The sequence below is a fragment of the Bubalus kerabau genome, chromosome 7 (genome assembly GCF_029407905.1).
Source record: "Bubalus kerabau isolate K-KA32 ecotype Philippines breed swamp buffalo chromosome 7, PCC_UOA_SB_1v2, whole genome shotgun sequence".
Taxonomy (NCBI): Eukaryota; Metazoa; Chordata; class Mammalia; order Artiodactyla; family Bovidae; genus Bubalus; species Bubalus kerabau.
In genome coordinates, this window is record NC_073630.1 from 31,032,451 (window position 1) to 31,055,175 (window position 22,725).

At 40.8% G+C, this 22,725-nt stretch overlaps 1 protein-coding gene and 1 pseudogene across 1 annotated transcript in view; both read right to left on the reverse strand.

Annotated features, from left to right (window-relative positions):
• Window positions 1-22,725, reverse strand: part of ELOVL6 (ELOVL fatty acid elongase 6) — a 131,515-nt gene that overhangs the window by 67,812 nt on the left and 40,978 nt on the right. The gene's annotated exons all lie outside the window — the stretch shown is intronic.
• LOC129657354 (60S ribosomal protein L34-like) lies at window positions 3,335-16,019 on the reverse strand (annotated as a pseudogene).

The following is a 22,725-nucleotide window of genomic DNA, read 5'->3' on the forward strand; positions in this document are numbered from 1 at the left end:
CTTTGCTGTCCACCTGAAACTATCACAACATTGCTAATCAACTATATCCCAATACAAAATAACAAGTCAAAACCATTTTTTTTGTTGACATTCATTGCTTCAGGCAACTTTAAAGTTGGAAAATACTCTCAAGGAAAAAAAAAATTACGTTTTCATGTTAACTATTGGGTGATTAAATATATTTCTGGATTAGGGAGAAAATAAGTCAGCAATAATAAAGATTGCTTCATGGTCTAACTCATGGACCCCTTTTTGTCACCAAATCATATTTACATAAGAAATGAAGACTGAGTAAAAATTAGCAATGACAAGAAGAAGCAATGACATATTAGCAAGTTGCTGTAGTTGTTAATTGTTTAGTTGCTAAGTTGTATCTGACTTTTGCAATCCCATGGACTGTAGCCCATCAGGCTCCTCTGTCCATGAGATTTCCCAGGCAAGAATACTAGAATGGGGTGTTACTTCTTTTTCCAGGGGATCTTCCTGACCCAGGGATTGAACCTGCATTTCCTGCATCTCCTGCATTGGCAGGCAAATTCTTTACCACTGAGTCACCAGGGAAGCCCATTAGAAAGCTTAACAGACATTTTTTCACCCATGAGATACCACCCACTTATCCAAGCAAAGACTATCAATTTCATTTTACTCTTGAAAATAATAATAAGGCAAGATTTTAATTAGGCTATTCACACTGCTACTTCAAAATGTGAATGCTCATTCAGTGACATAAGATAAGGCCCAAGGACAGTAGCTTTGAGAAGGCTGGTCATCAAGAAAACCTGCCTTACAAATTGGATTGTATTACTTTCCTACTATTGGCAGTAACAAATTCCCACAAAGTTAGTGGGTTGAAAATGACATGCATTTATGATGTTATAGTTCTGAAGGTCAGAAGTCTCCAATGAGTCTCATGGGATTAAAATCAAGGTGTTCCCAGGGCTGCATTCTTTCTGGAGGTTCTGGGGGAAATCTGCTCCTTTGCCTTTTTGTGTCTCTCCAGATATTCCAGACCACTCTCCTCATCTTAATTTCCTAAACTTACTTACACATGCACAGTCTCTTTTTGATCTGTCAGGTAACATAGTCAACACTTCCAGGGATTAAGACATGGACATCTTGGAGGGACTATTTTCATTTTACCACATGGATTATGCTGACTCAGAGCAGAGTCTAAAGCCCCTTTTCTACTGTGACAGAGAGGAATCCCCTACAGATGGCAAACCTTTCACCTTTATTCTTGGTTTGCTAGATCCAAAAGCAGTCTCTTCTTTCCAGCTCAAGAAAGCATTTTAGAATTCAACAGGCTGAGAGCCACACTGTTAAGGACTGTCCTGAAACGACTCATGAATATATAAATTCACAAATTTACTTGAATTTGCATTAGTAACAAATGACTTATCATATACTATTAATACCATAAATGGACAAGGCACCAAAGATTAGGATTTCTAGTGAAATGTGCAATCAGAAATTAGTATGTACTCAGTCTATGCATTGGAGAAGGAAATGGCAACCCACTCCAGTGTTTTTGCCTGGAGAATCCCAGGGATGGGGGAGCCTGGTGGGCTGCCGTCTCTGGGGTCGCACAGAGTCGGACACGACTGAAGCGACTTAGCAGCAGCAGCAGCAGCAGCAGCAGCAGCAGCAGCAGTCTATCCCAAATGTCACAGGTTCTAAAGTGCCATCTTATACTATTTTTCAACAACAAAGTTTATTTGGCTTGTGACCACCCTCTGAATTTCAATTTTAAAATATATACTATAGGGACTTCGCTAGCGGTTGTTCAGTGGTGAAGACTCTGTCCCCCCATTGCAGGGGGCATAGGTTCAATCTCTAGTTGGGGAACTAAGACCCCACATGCCACCTGGTGTGGCCAAAAGAGAAAAAGCAATTGAACTTGTTTCTATGACATATTAAACAAGCTTTTGTTTAATGCCTTAGAAACACACACACTGCAGGCTCCATCAAGTACATTTTCCTATCGCAGCAATCCATTTGTTCTAAACTTTAAAACCCTTAAATACCTAAGGAAGAGTCTTCATCTCGAGTGGCCTGATGAACAGCAGCATTTGACACAAATGGTAATCCCTTGTTTTCTGCGACACTTTTTTCACTTGATTTATGGTGCACTATATTCTCGTGTTTCTTCTTCAATTTCACCACTGCTCCTTTTTCCATTTTCATTTGCTAGCTCCCTCTTCAGTTCCCTCAATCTTTAAAGTTTGAAGGGCTCCCAGGGTACAGTCTGTGGACCTCTGTTCTCTTCATCCACACCAGTGGTTCTCAGAGGGGGTGAAAGCCTCCTGTAGAAGGTATTTGACAATGTCTGGAGACGTCCACACAGCTGGTGCGTGGTGTGTAGAGGGCCTGCTGGTGCTGCATGGGACAGCTGTTCACAACAAGCACTATCCACACCTAAGGTCAACAGTGCCAAGGCTGAGAAGAAGCATAGAAAGAGTCTAGGAGCTGGGGAGGGACAGGGTAGCCTGGCGTGCTGTGGTCCATGGGGTTGCAAAGAGATGGACAGGCCTGAGTGACCGAACTGAACTGAAGAACAGAGAAGTTGAAACATGTAAGAGTGTATGCTGAAATGTGATACAGCTTGCAAAACACAAAGTGTTTGTTGGTTAGAATGACAGTCACTTATCCTTCAGATACCCTTGGGTTAAATGGCTTCAAACCAAGCACAGAGTAGACAAAGTAAGCACCTGGTTTCAAATCAGCAGTTTCATTTAAAATTGAGACTAAAACAGAACCACCAATTTGGAGCAATATTTCCCTGCACTGCTCTAGAATTAGGTTCATTTCTGCCTATAATCAAGTCATGGTCCAGCCACCATGGGAAGCCTGGAATGATCCATTGCTACAAACTGTACACCTGTTGCGATGCTTCCCTTGCCAAGAAGGTCATCCAGACTGCATTTCATAACATCCTCTAGGCAAAAGAAACAAATAACCTGAAATGAAGAACAGTAATCGCCAAGACAACTTCCTTTTGAAGTATTTCCATTCACCCCGAGTATAAAAATTCAATGATGGCCAACACTTTACTAGCCCTGGCTAGGGTAATGCTGTAAAAATAACGTTAGACTATCAGGACTTAACCTCTAAATCTGATCTTAAACGTTCTTAGCCAATTTCTTCTAAATCAAAGTATGACAATTTGATAACAATAAAGGTTTCTGTGCTGCAACTTTTTAAAAATTAAGATAACTCTGTTTTGTAAATCTCAGAACTATGTAAGTAGGTGCTATCATATTCCAAAGAATGCCAATTGTTACGAATAAAATAAACTGCACTGTTTTCTAAATCTTAGAACAAATCATTATTTTTATTAGCCACACTCAGGCGTTGGGTCTTCTGTATTTCTGCCATGTCGAGAGATACTGATCCTCTCCTGATGATTGTGTACCAGGCTGAACGAGTCGAACAGGAAGCTGTTCTCTATTATGTGTGTGTCATCAATTTCTACAGGGGAACCAGAATAAAACCTGCCAGAGAGTGGCCAATAACTGGTTTAGGAGCTTTTTATCTTTATATCTGTGTTCATTGTTTCCTACAGAGGCTTTCACTTTTCTTTTTTTTTAAAAAAAAAATCCTTCAATTATAAGATCAAAGCTAGGAACAATGATAACAATTTCTCTTAGGGAAAATGTTTAATAGAAAAATCTCCAGGTCTATCAAACATAGAAATGAAAAGCACAGCTCCCAACTCTCCAGAAAGTGAAAAGAGAATTTGTCTCATTTCTAAAGTTTCTTTTTACTACTGGGCTGTAAGACAAGAATAATTTCTACTTCACTTGCATGGCAGGTGAATCCTGAGACATGACTAAGGTACAGCTGGGATTTATCAAGTATGTGTTCTGAGAAAAGAGATTCTTAAAATAGCAATATGCCCAGAGCACGCCTTTCTTCAATCAGACAATTTCAGAAGGAAGTAAAATTTCTTAAGGAGACACATGTGTATCTGACTCACAGTTTCTTTGAAAGCTGGAAGCTTGATGGGTCTTCCCATATTCCCAAGAGCATTCCCCCGGAAATGTGCATTATGAGGGACTGAGTCCTTGAGATCATTCACAGTGGCATGCACATGCTGTGTCAAGAGAGCCATCACTCTAAATAGTCATCCTCAGCCTTTGCTTTTCTTATTTGTCAAGGCCAATTTAATAAGCAACAAGATTTGGGAGAAAGAATATTCTTTACTTAGCTATGTTTACACAAAGGGTCCACGTCCCACCTCCAACAAAAAAAAGTTAAAAAATGATTTGGCAAGTGTTAATTCAAAATACATCCTTCAGTCTAAAGCATTTCTGAAACAATTTGAAAAATTCTAGATGCCTACGTGCTATGAGCATGCATGTGCATGCACAGTCATTAAGTCGTGTCCGACTCTGCAACCCCATGAACTAAGAATACTGGAGCAGGTTGCCATTTCCTTCTTCAGGGGATCTTCCAGACCCAGGGATTGAAGCTGCATCTCCTGCATCTTCTGCATCGGCAGGAGGATTGTTAACCACTGAGCCACCTGGGAAGCCTCACCTATGTGCTATAACGACATTTAAACACCAATGACATTAAACACCAACATTACCATGGGTGTTTACTGAGCACCCACAATAAATCTCTATTACATGAATTTACTATTCCACAATAGACACAGAATTGAACACTGGCCTAGAACGCATATTTGTGTACTGCTCCAGACCACTAAGATGGAATATTTGGTATAAGACCACTAAGATTCAATTTGGTGAGTAATAATAACTTGTTTCACCAAGCACTGCTGCTGCTAAGTCGCTTCAGTCATGTCCAAATCTGTGCGACCCCAGAGACAGCAGCCCACCAGGCTCCCCTGTCCCTGGGATTCTCCAGGCAAGAACACTGGAGTGGGTTGCCATTTCCTTCTCCAGTGCATGAAAGTGAAAAGTGAAAGTGAAGTCGCTCAGTCATATCTGACTCCCAGCGACCCCATGGACTGCAGCCCACCAGGCTCCTCCATCCATGGGATTTTCCAGACAAGAGTACTGGAGTGGGGTGCCACTGCCTTCTCTGTCACCAAGCATTACTACATTCCTAATTCTTAGTGTTCCAAGGACTTGTTATAAAAAATGTCTTATTTACATTTCAGAGAACATGTCCATTTTGCAGACAAAGAAACTAAAGAACAAGATTACATAAATTGTACAAGAACCCAAAACTTTTCAGTGATGGTGCTGGGACTTAAACCAAGGCAGCCAAGTGTTAGCCCAGGGCCTTGAACCACTACATTGGGTTCCTATTCAAAATATTAGACTACTTCCTCTTTGGCTCTTTCAAAGAAAGAACTTTTTCTAGTTCTCCAGCATGCTACCATTCATGAATGTAAATGATCACTTACTCTTGAAATCCACTTGTTCTTCAAAAAAAGTATTCCTTTTAAGTCATATTAACAAGGCTATTAATTTCAATAGAGAGAAATAGCTTGAAGAAGATAAAACAGTGCCCTTGCCCAAGAGGTCAAAGTCTCTAGCGAATGCATCTCAAAAAGCCAATGCATGCTAGAAGCTGACTCTTTCAGTCTGATGTTTGCCTACTTTTTTCGTATGTTGACAGGGATATTCTCTGGCTCGCTTAATAGTTGGACATACTTTGGGATTTTACACAATTCTCCATGTGATTTCTTTGTAATCTGTGGCATAATAATTTTCTGCCTTTGTGTCCTCCTACTTAGAATGATGTACTCTGTAGAGTTCTAGCTGTCCAAAAGGACATGCTGTATTTCTGTGTTTTGGTTCTTAAAATCTAGTATTCAAAAATTATTGAGGACACATGTACAAGACTATATCTAAGGAAACATAAACATTTAATCATATAGATTTAATGGTCCCACGGTCCCACGGAAGATCCCACGTGCTACAAGTAAGACTTGGTACAAAACATGCATAAATAAATTTTACAAAAGATATAAAGGATAAAGTATGTTAGAAGATTATACATATGGTAGAAAAAAGAGAAAGTAAAAGCAGTGTGCAGGAAAAACAGGCAGGAAATGAGGGGCAGACCACAGTTTAAATAGGGTGGCCAGGGCAGACACACTGAGAAGGTGAATTTGAGCAAAAAAATTATAGAAAGGAAGTGAATCACTCTGAGAAAAGCTGTGTAAGGCTGAGAAAAATCCCAGGGCAAGAACTGTCTTCCATGTTTACTGTTACCAGGTTCTGCCAGTTTTGCCTTTGGAAATTTCAGTATACTGGGATATCCTTTGGGCATGTATCTCTAAGTGTGTATCTGAAAAAGTAATTCCGCTTGTTTCAGTAACTTTTCTTGTAAATACAGCTATGTTTGCATAGTCATAAATATCATTCAGAAAGAATGAGCATAAAAGTATTTCGACTATGGTAAAGAAAGTTATTCATTTATATAAGCAAATGATATTTATTTAGGAGATAATTATAATTGAAAATCTGATTTCCTAAGAAATCCCTAAACTTTTGAGTTTCTGATTTCTTGTAAATTAAGGTAGTCTGTAGACAAAAGATTATGAGGTACCATAGTAGAATCTTAAATTAAGACAGATCTAAAGTAGCTTGACACTAGAGATGAATTTATTTAATCTTTCTCATGAAGAAGATGTATATTATTCTTTCAGGATTTCCTCCTGCAAACCCAAACCTGAATATAAAAAAGCAAAGGCTGGTTCTTAAAAAAAAAAAAAAAAAAAAATTGCCAAGATTATTCCCCAACTAAACACAGAGTCTGATTTTCTGTGAGCACATTAATTCTGCTTTACCAGCAAAATGGCTTTAGGTCCAAGTAGCAAAAAGGGGGTAATAATTCCTGACAAGGACAAGGAAATAAGTTTTCAGTTTTCTTCCTGAATCAGCACGGGGATGGGCAGGGAGGGGGCTTGTAGGACAGAAGTGACTTTTTAATGTATATTTTTCTAAACATCCTTTAAGAAGCAAAGCCCAAGGGTACTGTAGAAATCAAAACTTTAGAAAAAAAGGCAAATGAGTAAAATATGACTTTAAAACTAAAAAAAAGGAACTAAGTGAATTTCTTTTAAAATATATTGTAGCAACTATTTCCATTTTTAAAAAAATTTAGGCTTTTTATTCTAGAGCTTAAATGAGTTGCAGTTAGGTTTTAAATTTTCAACCAATAACACAATATAACTATAACCTAATCCCAACTTTAGGAAGTCATCATAATACTTCAAATATAAGGGCTAGTTGTTTCTCTAAAAGCCAAAAACTAATAGCTTACTTAAAAAATTCTGTATTTGTCTAGTTCATCCTTTCTAATGTCACAAAAGATTATCTTCACATCCTTATAGAACTCAGATTGCTGCCTGCGAAATGAAAGACTAAAACTATATTAATATATATAAAGAAAAGACTGGATAAAAGTTAATTTTCTTTATTTACTCTTTATTAAAAAGAAACATTGAGATGGTAGGTTTAGGGGTAACTTACTTTCTACTTGTGTTTTGCAAGATGTATTTTAAAACAGTATATATTTTATAAGTTTTAATTTGAGTGAGATAAGAGAGCTAAAGATTGGGAGTGAGAATTGAGGAAAACTGGCAAAAAGTGAAAGTCTTAAACAAAAAATGTCAGGTCCTAGTCTGAGTTGGAGGAAGGCCTGGCATTTCCAGGAATGGCAAAACAGTGGCTCAATGTTGTCCCTTCGGTAGCTCAGGAGGCCTTTGGAACAAGTGTTTCTATGGAAGGTGATGAGGGATTAGAAGCCAGTTTTCTCCCACCTTCTAACTTGATCCCTGAGAATATGGCAAGAGTTTAAGCAGATCTGGAGGTGGGTGCTGGTCTTCTAATCTATGTACAAGTGCACATTTTCTAACTATGCACCTTTTCCTAGCAAATCCTAAGTGTTTCTCAACGTGGTCCAGTGACTACTTGCATCAGAGCCTCTGCGTGCTTGTTACAGTGGCAGATTCTAACTCCCCAGACCTAGACCTGAATCTAGAGAGTTCTATGGTTCAAATGTTTGTGTTCCCTTTAAAATCTGTGTCAAAATCCTAACTTCCAGTGTGACAGTGGTAGGAGACGGGGCCTTTGGGAGACAGTAGAGATAGCCTGAATGGAATCGGTGTCCTTAAAAAAGAAAGTTCCATATAAGGTTGCAGAGAGAAGATGGCCATCTAAGGAGCAAGGACCTTTCCAGATACGGAATCTGCCACTGTCTTGATCATGAACTTTTCAGTCTCCAGAACTGTAAGAAAACTTTGTTGCTTAAGCAACTCAGTCTATGGTACTGTGTTATAGCAGCCTGAACAGACTGAGAATAAAAAGTAACCCTAAAAGTCTGCACTTCAGTACACCTCTTAGGAGACATTTAGACTTAACCTTGATCGATGCACATCAGGATCAAACTGAGCTTCCTGTCTTTGGCCAACACCATCCCTCCTGGTTCTTTGATTTCCTACCTCAAATATAACACAACTGTAATGCACAGTAAAATCAATTATATGCCTGGGAAATCCATGGACGGAGGAGCTGGTGGGCTGCAGTCCATGGGGTCATGAAGAATTGGACACGACTGAGCGACTTCCCTTTCACTTTTCACTTTCATGCATTGGAGAAGGAAATGGCAACCCACTCCAGTGTTCTTGCCTAGAGAATCCCAGGGATGGGGGAGCCTGGTGGGCTGTCGTCTATGGGGTCGCACAGACTCAGACATGACTGAAATGACTTAGCAGCAGCAGCAGCAATACACACAAAATCAATTATATCCTACAATCAAATTAAAAAACTTCTAATACCATATTTACAAAAAAGAAAAAAATCAGTGCATTACAAAGAGCAAAGACTTTGACAAAAGAGAGGAAAACAAAAAGAAAGGAAGTTGTTCCTGTTGAGTCGCTCAGTCATGTCCAGCTCTTTGCGATCCCATGGATGGTAGCCCGCCAGGCTCCCTGGTCCATGGGATTTCCTAGGCAAGAATACTGGAGTGGGTTGTCATTCCCTTCTCCAGAGGATCTTCCTGACCCAGGGACCGAACCCAGGTCTCCTGCCTTGGCAGGCAGATTCTTTACCACTGAGCCACCAGGAAAGACCCAAAGAAAGAAGAGTGGCACACATCTCTTGTACTCTGCATTGATAATAGAGACAGGATATTGCACAGCAGCTGCCCTAGGACTCTGATGATGAGAAGGTAAGTCTACATCTCACTAAGCTTCTCCTTTATATGAGAATTTAATACACACATTAGTCTCATTCTTTGCCCTTTAGACAGATAACTAAAACATAGGACCTTCTCTTCATAGATAATAAGCTATTTCAGTTGAAAGATATACTTTTTAAGGAATTCCTTGGAGGAGGATAATTTAGTCTAATAACATAGATCAAAGATACTTATCTCCTAGTTCATATCAATTTACAAAGTCTTTTGGCTTACAGAACTAAATTTTGCTGAATTTGTACTGCTAAGAGTTTATCTGGGCCAAGAGTATGGAGAGTTCTGATTCATTCATTCTTTCATATTGCAATTCAACAAATATTTATTAAGTGCTGACTACATGAAGGCATTGAGAAGGGTTGACAAAACAGACACACTCCCTGATCCCTTGGAGACTTTAAAGCTTTTGGTGGGTAATAGACAAGTGAATGGGAAAGTGGAGGAATAGATGATAAGGAAACACTCCAGTAACAGGTGAGGAGAAAATGGAACCCTCCTGCCACTGTTGGTGGGAAGGTAAATTGATACAGCCACTATGGAGAATAGTATGGAAATTTCTTAAAAAAAAAAAAAAAAAATAGAACTATCATATGACCCAGCAATCCCACAAACGGGCATATAACCTGAGAAAACCATAACTCAAAAAGACACATGTACCCCAATGTTTACTGAAGCACTATTTACAATAGCCAGAACATGGAAACAATCTGAATGCCCAGGAACAGATGAATAAAGAAGATGTGATACATATGTACAATGGAATATTGCTCAGCCATAAAAGGGAATGAAACTGGGTCGTCTATAGAAATGTGGATGAACCTGGAGTCTGTCATACACAGTGAAGTAAGACAGAAAGAGTAAAACAAATGTATTAACACATATATATAGAATCTAGAAAAATGGTACAGATGAACCTATTAGAAGGGTAGGAATAAAGACATAGACATAGAGAACAGACATGGGGAAGCGAAGGGTGGGATGAATTGCGAGATTAGGATTAACATATATATGCTGCTGCTGCTGCTAAATTGCTTCAGTCGTGTCCTACTCTGTGTGACCCCATAGATGGCAGCCCACCAGGCTCCCCTGTCCCTGGGATTCTCCTAGGTAGTAGGAACCCTCTATACAGCACAGAAGCTCAGCCCCATGCTCTGTGATGACCTAGTTGGGTGGGTGCCATGGAAGGGTGACTCAAGAGGAAGAGATACATGTAGCTGATCCGTTTCATGTTAGAAATTAATACAACATTGTAAAGCAATTATACCCCAATTAAAAAAATAATAAGGATGCTCTTTAACCCATATTTAGACCAAATGAGTGAGTGAGTGGGAATAGCATGGGCAGAGAAAGAAACCACATTCAAGCAACTATAAGAAGTTTAGTGGGCTTGAGCTTCAAATTCCAAGATAAGGTTTTGAAAGTTTTGAGCTGACTGCCCAAGAAATAGGTAGAAGCAAGAGTATGAGGGCTCTTACAGATTATGTTAAAATGTTTCTTTTTAATCCTAAGAGCAACAGGAAGCCACTGAAGACTTTAAATAAATGAAGTCAATATGCTCTTATTTGAATATGTCAAGATTGCTCACTGATAAGATGATGGCAGGAGCTTGACTAAGTCTTGAATGATTGGCACAAATTTCAGATAAGGGCAGGTCCTGGAGCTGAGGATAAGGGAGGAGAGTGCAGTATGGTTTTAGGAAGTCTCCAGTGTGGACATTCCGAGTTAGGGAGTCATTTCATAGGAACAGATCATAAAGTTTAATAATCCTCAGTGTAAGGAAGGGTGTATGAGGTTAGTCAAGTGACTTCTGCAAATTATTTTCACTCTACCCATCCATGAGTATAGGGAACCCAGCAAAGTATATTATTTCCTCACGGTTTTGGTGCTTATCATGATCTTGGTATAAAATTCTGCTCCTTCCTATAATGTGTCAAACAGTGATGTGCAATGATGTCAGGACTAAGAAAACATTCACCCATTTTCCTAACCAACAAGGCAGAACTTTTAAAGTTCTAACTTCATGTGGAACACACTTATGCAGATCTAATACACAGGTGACTGATTACCAAGATTTTGTTATGAATTTTATAGTCATGTCTCAAAAGTAAAATAAACCTTTTTAAAGTACAGGTTTATCTTGCTTTAAACAACAGATTCCCCAGAAAATTGTTTAATTGTACAATTGTTTAATTATATACAATTGTCTAAATTATTTTAAACTATTTTGAGAAACTTTGGGGAGCTTCCCTACTGAAGAGGAACTGAATCAAATCTTGTTATTGTATTATGTATTTTCTCAAGTGAGGCCCATCTATGCTGGACTGCTCCAGCTTCTCGCCAGCTGAGAGGAGAGTGTCCCCAGTGTCATTTCCTGCAAAGTCCCTAATCTCTCAAGAGATGCCCCACCACCAGGGCAAACATTACAGAGAGTGATGTGCTCCGCAGATGGCCTCTGATTGGAACCCTAGTTTCAGCAGACTGCACCCTTAGGGAGGTTGTCTGAGGATGGCGGTATGACTGAGCTGCCTATCACAATGCCGTTCTCCCTGTCTCCCTTCCGGCAAATGGTCTAGGGCTAGTCACGTGATGGAGCTCTGGAAATGACACAAAAAGTAGAAGTGGCCAGAAGGCACTTCTGGGTTTCTTGCTTAAGCTGACATGCCCCTTCAGAGTTTTGCTACTGGGTACTTCTTTCTGGCCTTGTCACAGAGCAGATGCCTGGTTGCAGCCATCTTGTAGCCATGAGAGAGAAAGCTGGCAGCACAGAAAGGTGAGATAAGCTTGGTTTTCAGATGGCATCACTGGGCTGCTTTACCAACTCTGGATTGTGCGCTCTGGATTTCTGTTGAATGAAACAAGGAAATCTCTATACTTAATTAAGGTTCTATTTATTGATTTTTCTGTTAGTTTCCAACATACTCTTAATCAGCACCCTGAATTTCTATTCAAACTTCTCTTTGCTACTGATATATATGGAATTCTGTGGCAAGTTGATGACACTGGCTGGGAACAAGCAAGACGTTACCTCCAAAACATAAATGTTGATATAGTGACATTTGTAGAGCCTCCTTATGGAAAAAATGCTGGGCTACCTGATCTACTGTGCTGTTACCAAAAAACAGCAGGGAAACAAAACCCCCAAACTCTCTACATTCTGCCAAGGCATTTTGGCCACAATTACCTTCACTTAGTTGAGCTTGATTGGTCAAGTATTAAAAATGACTGAGCCCTGAATGCTAAAGCAGAAGAGACGCACTGGCCCAAGGATATAACTTTCTAAAAAATCAAGAACCAAATGTTTTATGGACAATTTGGGGAAAATTAAAGTTATGCAATAGTAAGCACTGCGCAAACCAGCCAAAAGCATTAGCCACCAGGGACTGGATGGTTCTCTTTGCACAAACATGTGAGCTAAAGTTCACAACAGCTACCGGCTACTGTGCAACCTGTCTGGCAGACTCCAGGATCTTCAGGCTAGTTTATAACCACATGACAATAAATGTTTATAAGATACCGAACACAGCAAAGTCATCCTTATGGATTTATGTGTTTATATTGGCACTTAAAAGGAATAAATGTTGGTAAGTACATATTTCTGTTCAAGGAAATAATATGTAAGTTTAAACATCACAAGAGACTTCTCATTCCCACTCATATATAGAAGTTCCGGCTGCACTGTTTGTTTTATAGTTTTCTTTGCATATAATAAAAATTTCAGTTAAGGGAGTTTCCTAAGCATTAATACTATACTATGTGTAGGGGCTACACCTGGACATTGAACTCAAAATGATAGAACACATAAAGTGTCCGCCACAATGATTTTCAAATTCCTATAAGCCATCTGGAGCTATGCCCAGGAATTTGAATTTGCACAGAAGGAAACTGAGTTCCAGAGAGGTGAGACCAAGTGCTTGTGTAATTAACAAGAAGAGTCATCTGGCCTGCTTAAATCTAGTTGTGTGGATTATTTCATTCGAACTGTTCAAATTGTTTATTAAACTGATTAGAACTGATCATGGGACTTTCAAATCCCCAGTTCATTTAATAATGTAGAGGTCAACTTTTCTTTAAGAAATTAAACGGTTTTTTAGAAACAGGATGAGTATTTATAGAATGATCAGCAACAAATCCAAGTTACTATAGTGTACGTGAACTAGTAAAATATAAGCTCAAAGGCTCTGGCTGATTTATTTTAAAATATTTGTTAAATACATATATTCATAAAACTATCTGGGGAACCTGTTAAAAAACAAAAGCAGAAATTCTGACTCTCTGGGTCCTGTGGGGGAGAGGAGAGCCCAACAACATAAACGTTGACAATAGCTAAATGAATCTGACCCAGGAAGGCCTGCGGACCTCCCTTTGAGATCTCCCTTTGAGCTAATCTATATGCTTCTAGATGCTAGAGATACAAAGCTCAGACTGTTCAGACTAGTGAGAGACACAAAGAAACAACAATTTTCCAATGCCTTCAAAGTATTCAGAGAGGAGTGAAGGCATAAAACTGAGTGCACAAGTGAGACTAAGCTCCCTTGTGACATGAACTAGTTTTAAGAGTGGAACAGCAAAAGAATGGGAGGAAAGCACTCAGGCAGAAAGAAGCACGGCAAGGACAAGCACTGGGTGAGGCTTGTCGGGAACTGAACGAGGAGTTTGGACTCACCGGGACACCTGAGGAGTCGGAAATGAGGTGGGAGAGTTGGGAAGTGGTGTCCCGAATGACTTTTCTATGTGGGACTTGTTTGAACTTTTGAAGGCACAGGAGGTAGCTGAGGGTTGAGGCATGAGGGGCAGAGTTAAATTCAATTTTTAGAAAGCTTGCAGGCCATAGTCACACAGAGGACACCTGGGAGGAATGCAATCTGATGGAGGCAGAGAGGCCTGGGAACTGCAGTTCTCAAGAGAAGAAGCCAGGACAGGTGAAGGCAGGGGCATGCCATTTGGGAGATGGTAACCCACAGTAATCATTCCCTATGTGGATTGAAGTGAATTCAATAGACGAGGAACAGATAGGTCTTAGCAACTAATCTAATGTGGCTGTGCTCAGTCACTTGGTCGTGTTCAACTCTTTGCAACCCCATGGACTGCAGCCTGCCGTGGGATTTTTCCAGGCAAGAATACTGGAGTGGGTAGCCATTTCCTTTTCCAGGAGATCACTCCAGCCTGGGGATCGAACCCGTGTCTCTAGCGTCTCCTACATTGGCAGGTAGATTTTTTCTTACCTCTAGTGCCACCTGGGAAGCCCTTAGCAACTAAGCTAACCTGGGGAGAAAGGCAAAAAAGAGAGATTAGGTGATGGTTCTTAGGTTTCTGGTTTGTGTGACTTGGTAACTGGTGTTAGTTTTGTGGGTGGGGAGTAAAGAAATGACATTTTAATATTTACTAACAAAGAGAGTTAGTAAGATTATGTGACTTGCTGGTAGAGATTAAAAGAGACCCATAGGGCGTGGGACTTAGAAATGTCTGGGCTGGTCTGGTATCTATTTGGAAGCCATCCACGTCTGCATGGTGATGGCTGAAGTCACAAAACTGGATGAGATCATCCAGGGGGAATGTCCTGAAAATCAAGGTAACTGGGAGGGAGGGAGTGAGTGATAGTCTCTCAGTCGTGTCCAACTCTTTGCGACTCCATGGACTGTACCCTGCCAGGCTCCTCTGTCCATGGGATTCTCCAGGCAAGAATACTGGAGTGGGTTGCCATTTCCTTCTCCAACTGGGAGGGAGGTATCACCATTTAAGGCGGAGATGAAAAGAAACAAGTAGCAAAGAACAAGAGACAATCAAAAGGTAAGAAGAAAACCTAGGAGTATCATGGAAAAAAGGTCACAGCAGAGACGGTCAAGTGTCCCGGAGCAATCAAGACAGATAAGTGCTGATAAAGAGTGTTCCAAAAGCTTGCCTCCTCTGTGCAAGGATCATTCATTTCTTCCAATATTTACTGAAGTCCCCTGAGTGCCAGGTGCTGGAAAGATAAACCTGAAAGGACAGCATCATCCTACTTTGGGAGCATAACAAAAGCATTTCCATTTCCTTACAAATGTTGCACTTTGTAGATGTGAATGGAAATTGATTCATATGCAAAGCACTGGGGGAAGCTGCATTCGGGCGAACAGCAAAAAGAGGTGAGATGACATGCTTCAGAAGGAAGGAGTCTGAGATTAAAGTGGGGACAGGAAGAAAAGGCACTGCAGCATCACCTCCTTATCCTGAGCTTTTCTCTCTTTAACCCTGACTTAACTCCATCTTAACGATGTCTGCCTGGGGAGCAAAGTCCTCTGCTGAGAAGCCCTTATTTCCCAAAAGACTCTTTTGGTGTTGCAAGAAGAAGAATAAGGTAGGAAAGAGTTAAACACACCAAATTCAACCGAAATGTTTCTGGACTACATTTTTGAAACCTCATCTCATAGCTATTTAGCACAGTGCCTTAGTTTCGTTCTGTTTTTTCTTTTAAAATAAAACAAGTCTTTCAGGCTTTTTAATTACCAAAACACTTTTTTAAAAAAACTTTCTGACTCTGTGGTTGTGCCTTTCATACTTTGACCAGGATTTTCTGTTCCTCAGTAAGGAGAGTGAGCCTGACCCAGTCACAGACCCATTTAGCACAGATGGGCCCACCACAGGCCCTGCCGACATGTTTTTTCATTTTAGGTAACCTCTCAAGAACTTCTGGTCTCACAGCATGAACTTCTCAGCACACGCCACATACAGATTTTGGTGCTTTCCCCAATCCTGTTGGTATAGAAGCAAGTAATTCTACTACCAGGGGTTGAACACTGCCTAGTTTTATTAGAGGCTGTATTTCAGGAGAGCCTGCGATGGTGTGTCAAGCTTGGGACCACCATGCTGAACGCCTCTAAACACCATTCCTGGAAGGGCTTCTACTTTTTAAAATGACTCTGCAAACTTGACCTCTAAGCCTCTAAAACAAGTAGTTAGAAACTCTGTTTTTATACCTTTAGAAAATAAGAACGCATACCATCTGTACTTTAGCAAGAGTAAAGCCTATGATTATTTCAGTAAACGAAAAGGTAGGAAGGAAGAAGGAAAAGAGGTCTGAAAAAAAAACCCTTATCACAGAAACATCCAGTCTTCTGGCATTGTCATTTAAAGAGCTGTGGAAATCACATAAACTCAGAATTATGCTCTTTCCTTCTTCTTGGCTGGAAGCCTGAGGACACAAGTCAAAGTTTGGTAGGGAAAATGGCACCTTTGGAAATTTTATGATCTGGCCTTATATAAAGGTCAAGAAATACAATGAAACTGGTTTCTTTGGTTTCCTTAGAAGACTGGAAATCAAGAGAACGTTGGGGTTAATATAAGTACATTTTAGTTCCTTCCAGCACTAGATTTCAGAGGTTCCTTAACTCTGAGCTGGTATTAAATCTACCTTGGTTGAGTATAAACCCGGCACTGGCTGGCTGCCTTTAGTGATTTTGCACTTTATGGCTGCCTCCTCTTAAAAAGTGCACCATTGTGACTAATTTCTTGGGCGGTACATTGGAAAGTGAAAGTGAAGTCGCTCAGTCGTGTCTGACTCTTTGTGACCCCATGGACTGTAGCCTACAATGCTCCTCCGTCAATGGGATTTTCCAGGCAAGAGTATTGGAGTGGGGTGCCATTGCCTTCGCCAGAGGATCTTCCCAACCCAGGGATCAAACGTGGGTCTCCCGCATTATAGGCAGATGCTTTACCATCTGAGCCACCAGGGAAGTCCAGCAGAGGGCAAAGTCAATCTGAAATGGAGCAAACAAATTCACCTTCCATTCCCTGGCGAGGAGGACATTTTCACTGTTGTTACTGAACCAAACTTGGGTCCACTTGCCCATGCACAATACAATGTACCAACACCAGGGTGTTGTGAAGAAAAGGGCAGTTTACGTAAGGTACCAGACAAGGAGTCCAGGGCAGCCAGCGCTCAAAAAGCCTGAGCTGCCCGTGGGTTCCAGCAAGCACTTCTAAAGGCAAGGTGAGATAGGGGTGTCCCAAGGTAAGTGATCAGCTCAGGCACGATTCTCTGATTGGTGGATGGTGAGGTAATAGGGCAGCGTCACAAGACTTGATGAGTCTTAGGTGCCAGGAAGTCTTGGGGCTGCATGCTCATGGTCATTAAGTAGTTAATTTCTTTCACTTGGTGGTAGTTTTAGCCTCTGATGTGCATCAGATGGTATTATCTAAGCACCTCTGAGAGGAGCTGAAGCAGAGGGTATGGGGCAGGAAGTCTGTCCCGAGAAGACCCTACAGGGTCCTGCTTGATTACATGAAGAAATATTACCATTGACCAGGTTTTACAAGTTATTTTGACTATACTGGAGTCATTTAAGCTGATGCTTCTAGTGCTGTGCTTAGTCGCTCAGTCGTGTCCAACTCTTTGCGACCCCATAGACTGTAGCCTGCCAGGCTCCTCTGTCCATGGGGATTCTCTAGGCAAGAATACTGGAGTGGGCTGCCATGCCCTCCTCCAGGGGAACTTCCCAACCCAGGGATCGAATCAGGGTCTCTGGCATTGCAGACAGATACTTTACCAGCTGAGCTACGAGGGAAGCCCATGCTTCTAGTAAGTCTATCTAAATTTAAAAGGTAAAAACTGCTGCTACTGCTGCTGCTAAGTCGCTTCAGTCGTGTCCGACTCTGTGCGACCCCAGAGACGGCAGCCCACCAGGCTCCCCCGTCCCTGGGATTCTCCAGGCAAGAACACTGGAGTGGGTTGCCATTTCCTTCTCCAGTGCATGAAAGTGAAAAGTGAAAGTGCAGTCACTCAGTCGTGTCCAACTCTTAGCGACCCCATGGACTGCAGCCCACCAGGCTCCTCCATCATGGGATTTTCCAGGCACGAGTACTGGAGTGGGGTGCCATTGCCTTCTCCGGGTAAAAACTAAGAGTCACTATAAACTGATTTCTCTTACTTATTAATAGAATCTATTTTTTTAACCACATAATAATAAAGCGACCATAAATTCATTTGGCACTTTGCAACTCACAAAACACTTCTACTAACATTACATAGATTCCTTGGCAACCCACTCCGAGACAAAAACAAATTTGTGGAACTAACACAATTGGCAGTGGGCTCACACATGTCTGGAATTCCCAGGCAGTCAGCTGCATGTGTTTCCCTTTTCATTCATTTCAAAATAATAAGACTTTCAGCTTCACTTATATATTATGGCAGGTTTTAATTGTATGTTATCACCTACCTTATTCCTATGAGACCAAATCATTTGCCTTTTACAGGTAAGAAAATGGAGGCTCTTTAGAAAAAAACAGAAGTTACTAATAAGTGACTAAGAAATAGAAGATCTATGATTAGGAAAAGTACAGTTCTTTCCTCCATCCCACAGCTTCTGCCAAGTCATTATAAAAATGTGCAGGGAGGTTCTTACCCCTTGCTGCTGGGTTTCTCAAGAATGGTAACCCACTTTAGTAACACGGCATGCTCTGTAATTTACTACTGACAAAGCTACTACTAGAAATTTACTAGTAACTTTTAATTTGGTAAAACATGACTAATAAAAAGCAATCCAACACTAACCTCTTCACTACCTCACAGTTGTAAAGCAAGCTAGTTTTGTTTGTGGATTTGTGCTAATGATAATATATAATGATAATAAACAGATATACAGATCATTAATTCCACAAATATATACTGAACACCTATTCTCTGCCAGACCCTATGTGAAGTGCTGGATACACAGTAGTGAAAAAAGATGGGCACTGCATTCTGTTGAGTAGGGGAGAGACGTTAACCAACAGATAAACAAAAATAACCCGGTATGGTGCATTTTGAAAAAAAATGAGAGTACTAGGAGTTGCTTTTTTTTTTTTGGCCACACTTGGAGGCATGCAGGATCTTAGTTCACCGACCAGGGATAGAACTCATGTCCCCTGCAGTGGGAATGCAGTCTTAACCACTGGACTGCCAGAGAGGGCCCATGAAAGATTACTGGGAAAGACAGCGTTTGAGGGTGGGAAGCTCTTTTAGATGGAGAATGAGAATATCTCAATAGAGGTGCCACATAAATTGAGATCACAAAAATGAGAAAGAGCTGGCCTTGAGAAGCATGGAAGAATATTCAAGGTGGAAAGAAACACATGCTGAAAAGTCTGAAAAATAGAGTTTTGTGTAATGGGCTCAGAAACAGTCATTGTGTGGGTAGGACCAGGCAGTGTTAGGGAAGGATGGAGGTAAGGCTGGAGTCCTGAACTGCTTTGTGTGTGCTTAGCTGCTCAATACTGTCCCACTCTGAATGTAGCCTGTCAGGCTTCTTTGTCTTTTAACTGCCTCAAGGTATCGCCTGCCCTGCTACTTGCCTTCAAATGACTACACTTAACTGCCTTGTGACTTCCCAGGTGGCACTAGTGGTAAAGAACCCAGCTGCCAAAGTAGGAGATGTAAGAGACGCGGGTTCAGTCCCTGGATGGGGAAGATTCCCTGGAGGAGGGTATGGCAACCCACTCCAGTATTCTTGCCTGGTGAATCCCATGGACAGAGGAGCTTGGCGGGCTACATCCATGGGGTTGCAAAGAGTTGGACACGACTGAAGCAACTATCACTTTCACTTTTAACTGCCTTGTAATCCAGAAACTATCCCTGATTAAGCAGATAAAGCTAAAAATATAATATCAAAAGACTACCTAGACCAAGGACACAAGTTTCCATCTTTTTAATGAAGGTTTACATCAAGTTAAACCATTATAGATACCAATATAGATACAAGAATGGACAGATACGTATCTCTAGTGTTCTAGAAGAAAAGTAGTATATCTCAAGGTGGGAGGACAGGGAGTGAGATTATAGGGATTTGCTTTGTGTGTATATTTTTTAAATTAAGGAAATAAACAGCAAAATGAAAAAATTCTTTTTGCTTTTAGGAAAGCCTGGTTTTAAGAATTTCAGCTGGCTAAATTTTGGAAGCTTAAAGAAAAAAATCAAATTCAAGAATGTTCCCTGGACCTGAGCCTATGCATTTTTACTTACATAAGAATTGAATATGCATTTTTATCCCCTTAGGGCCCTAGACTGCCAATATTTTACTTTTCAGAGATGGGCAGACAGCATAGGTAATCTATGGTGACCTCAGTAACACTTCCCCTTATTTAAATCAGTCTTCTTTCCAAAGTATTTTTGCTGTTAAAGATGACTGTCTTTTTTGGCTCACAGATATGGTTTTAGAGAACAACCATGCACATAAAAATTCTTCCTTTTGCTCTGGTGGATCTGGACTTTTTCTATGTCTACTCTTTTATCTCTTTTTAGAGGTGATGTGGAAGCAAAGAAGAGAATGGCTGTATAGTTGACCCAACTCTTTCTCTTTTTCTTGTTCTTTCTTTCTTTCTTTTTTTTTTAGCTGTATCACTTGGCATGCCGGCTGTTAATTCCCCAACTGGGAACAGAACTCAAGTTCCTTGCGGTGGAAGTGCAGAGTCGTAATCACTGGACAGCCATAGTTGGCCCAACTCTTTCTTTTAACTTGGAATTTTTAAGTGTAAGTGAACTACATCTTAAGTTGTTGTTTTTTTTTTTTTTTTTCCTTTTTCAGGTTAACTCTAACCCTCTTCCTCTTTTTCAGCAATAACAATCTCTAACAACTGCAACCATCTTACCGTGGCTGAACTTTCATAGCAAAGAATCTCAACTTTTCATTGGTTACAAACTGTTTTGTCACATCTAAGTGTCTTACAGGGTTTTGATCTGCCCCTTCCCTTCTGTGGCAGAACACCTTACCTAAATTTCCCTTAAATTAGGCACATTAAGCATCACTGGGGAAGGTTCAGGATAGTTCTGTCACCCCCATTTGCGCAGTATCCCTCTACTCCAAGCATATGTTAATTATCTGTGACTCCCCTAGTCCCGGGCTGCCATAGATAGGGCTGAACTCACTTGCTCTCAGTGAAAGCTTCTTCTTTATTCCCCATGGCACTATGGAGGTAGGGCTAGCACTTGTCTATAAGTCCCAAACTTGACTTTGCGTTCCACAGAAAGGTGGAGAAGTTGGGTCTCCTCCCACTTTCTCTTTTTACAAGAAGATAAGACCAGAGGAAGCCTGTACTGTCTTTATTTCTGCAATTGCAATGATCAGCTGCTTTATGCTCCTCACTTCTAAGTTTTTGTGCACTCAAGTATCAAATCAGGACTAATTTCAACCACTTCCTCTGCTAGAGATTTGTTGATGCTGAGGGTCTAGTTCTTTTTAATGTTTTGGATCACTTTTTGCCTTCAGTTCTGAGCACTGTTTACTTGTAACCAAGAGACAATATTTTTGTGAATTTTTAAGATTATCAACGAATACTCAAAGTTTTGACAATATCTGATTGATAATAAGCATGTTCTTATTGTCCACGTGCCTTCAGTGACTGCTTGTTAATTGCAACCAAGGATAATATTTCTTAATGAATATGCTGAGGTCTTCAAGAACTGCCTAAGATTTAACAACACAGAGACAATACCGTGTGTAAAGGTCACCTCTTGAATACCATAAAAACACCACAGTAAACTCTTCCAGTGGAGAAGGTAGTGGCAACCCACTCCAGTACTCTTGCCTGGAAAATTCCATGGATGGAGGAGCCTGGTAGGCTGCAGTCCATGGGGTCACTAAGAGTCGGACATGACTGAGCGACTTCACTTTTACTTTCCACTTTCATGCATTGGAGAAGGAAATGGCAACCCACTCCAGTGTTCTTGCCTGGAGAATCCCATGAACGGAGAAGCCTGGTGGGCTGCAGTCCATGGGGTCGCAGAGAGTCAGACATGACTGAAGCGACTTAGCAGCAGCAGCAAACTCTTTCAGAATGATTAGTTTTTCTGATGTTTCTTAGATAACCCTTAATTCTGATCTTAACAACCAACAGGTAAAGGGACATTTAACAACTTATTGAGAGCATATTATATCAATACCCTGCTCCTGGCTCCAAGAAAAAGGCAAAGCCTTATGCTGTTTTTCTGCAAGTGGTTTGCTACCAGTTAAATAGCTTACAGTTTAAACTAAACAAAATATTGGCTTAAATAAATTCTGTTACCCCAAACTTACAGACTATTAAAATGTTTGCTTTTTTAATGGCTCACAATGACTATTAAAATTTCTCATTCACTCATTCTCATACCTCTTTGTTCTGAAAATACTCAGTCCAGGGGGAACTGACTCACCTTGAGGTATAAATGAGTGAATGATAGTTCTCATGTTTAATTCTTGAAAGTTGCATGGTTCTAAGCCCTGGAACACATTAGAATCATCTAGAGAGCTTTAAGGAGAAGGCAATGGCACCCCACTCCAGTATTCTTGCCTGGAAAATCCCATGGACGGAGGAGCCTGGTAGGCTGCAGTCCAGGGGGCCGCTAAGAGTCGGACAGGACTGAGCGACTCACTTTCACTTTTTCACTTTCATGCATTGGAGAAGGAAATGGCAACCCACTCCAGTGTTCTAGCCTGGAGAATCCCAGGGGCAGGAGAGCCTGGTGGGCTGACGTCTATGGGGTCACACAGAGTCGGGCACAACTGAAGTGACTTAGCAGTAGCAACAGAGAGCTTTAAAAAATACAGTATTTGAGAACTG